The following is a 2,232-nucleotide window of genomic DNA, read 5'->3' as shown; positions in this document are numbered from 1 at the left end:
TGATCGGAGCCGCAGTAGTTGTCAGTGATCTCTACACTCTGATAGGAGCCGCAGTAGTTGTCAGTGATCTCTACACTCTGATTGGAGCCGCAGTAGTTGTCAGTGGTCCCTACACTCTGATCGGAGCCGCAGTAGTTGTCAGTGATCTCTACACTCTGATATGATCCACAGTAGTTGTCAGTGATCCCTACACTCTGATTGGAGCCGCAGTAGTTGTCAGTGATCTCTACACTCTGATTGGAGCCGCAGTAGTTGTCAGTGGTCCCTACACTCTGATCGGAGCCGCAGTAGTTGTCAGTGATCTCTACACTCTGATTGGAGCCGCAGTAGTTGTCAGTGATCTCTACACTCTGATCGGAGCCGCAGTAGTTGTCAGTGGTCCCTACACTCTGATCGGAGCCGCAGTAGTTGTCAGTGATCTCTACACTCTGATAGGAGCCGCAGTAGTTGTCAGTGATCTCTACACTCTGGTTGGAGCCGCAGTAGTTGTCAGTGGTCCCTACACTCTGATCGGAGCCGCAGTAGTTGTCAGTGGTCCCTACACTCTGATCGGAGCCGCAGTAGTTGTCAGTGGTCCCTACACTCTGATCGGAGCCGCAGTAGTTGTCAGTGATCTCTACACCCTGATTGGAGCCGCAGTAGTTGTCAGTGGTCCCTACACTCTGATCGGAGCCGCAGTAGTTGTCAGTGGTCTCTACACTCTGATCGGAGCCGCAGTAGTTGTCAGTGGTCCCTACACTCTGATCGGAGCCGCAGTAGTTGTCAGTGGTTCCTACACTGTGATCGGAGCCGCAGTAGTTGGCGGTGGTCTCTACCCTCCTATTGGAGCTCCGACACAGTAGTCAGTGGTCCCTAGACGCTGACTGGAGCTGCAGTAGTTGTCAGTGGTCCCTACACTCTGATCGGAGCCACAGTAATTGTCAGTGATCTCTACAGTTGATAATTGGGATGTCTTTTACTCAATTACTAATTAATGGAGTATTTTATAGACCTTGTTTTATTGAGCCTGATGAAGACCCCAGCTTTTGATGGAAACTTGTTGCTGCAATTGAAGCACAATCGTGTGTACTTTTCGTGGTTTCCCTGGTTTTATGGTTGCCATTATCAGTCTACAACACCCATCATCTCAGGCCAAGAGCGGTCACACAGCGCATTTACTGCCAAAGTGTTGATTGTGTCCTCTGTGAGTGAAGCAAGAGACCCATTGATGTCTGTTTGTACATTACACATGGGTGCAAGTGATTATATCATTATATCTGTCTCTTTAAGGCTAAGTTCACATTTCCGTTGTTTTGTATCAGTCACATGCGTCGCTTGACGCATGTGACTGATGCGCTGTACAACGGATGACAAAGAACAGAATTCTTTGTCGGATTCCGTTGTGTGCGGGGGGCGGAGTTCGGGGGGGGGGGGAGCCAAGCGGGGCCGTGGCACTGAGGACGTCAGTGCCGCAGGGACTGCAGGACAGGTGAGTGTGTGTGTGTGTGTGTGTGTATACACATGCTGAATACGGGAGGGGTCGGAGCCGAGCGGGGGGGGCGGGGCCAGGCACTGAGGATGTCAGTGGCAGTGCTACGGTCTGCATGGCTGGGGACAGGTGAGTGTATGTGTGAGTGTGTGTGTGTGCGCGCATGTATGTATGTGTGTGCACATGCGGAGTGTGGGAGGGGGCGGAGCCGAGCGGGGGGCGGGGCCAGACGAGGGTGTCAATGGCAGTACTTGTCTGCATGGCTGGGGACAGGTGTGTGTGTGTGTGTGTGTGTGTGTGTACATACATGTGCGGAGTGCGGGAGGGGGCGGGGCCGAGCGGGGAAGTGTCGGCCTCCCTGCACAAGTAACCAGACTAAATATCGGGTAGCAAAGCACCCGATGTTTACCTTGGTTACCCGATATTTACCTTGGTTATGGGCCTACACCGCTTAGCGCTGGCTCCTTGCACCGTAACCAGGGTAAATATCGGGTAACCAACCAAAGCTGGTGACGTGTGCAGGGAGCCAGAGAGCATGCGCAGCGAAATCCGACGGATCTCGCTGCTCAAAAAACGTTACATGCTGCGTTCCTCCCGCCCAGCGGTCAGTCGTTCCACGACTGATCAGTCGGGCGGAGGGTGCAACGCAGCATCATCAGTCACAATCCGCTGCTCATACAAGTCTATGGGAGCAACGGAATCCGCTAAACGGATTCCGTTGTTTACAAGAGCAGCGGATTGTGACTGATACATTTTAGCGGAAA

The sequence above is a fragment of the Anomaloglossus baeobatrachus genome, chromosome 6 (genome assembly GCF_048569485.1).
Source record: "Anomaloglossus baeobatrachus isolate aAnoBae1 chromosome 6, aAnoBae1.hap1, whole genome shotgun sequence".
In the NCBI taxonomy this organism is placed as follows: Eukaryota; Metazoa; Chordata; class Amphibia; order Anura; family Aromobatidae; genus Anomaloglossus; species Anomaloglossus baeobatrachus.
Note: the sequence above shows the minus strand (reverse complement) of the source record.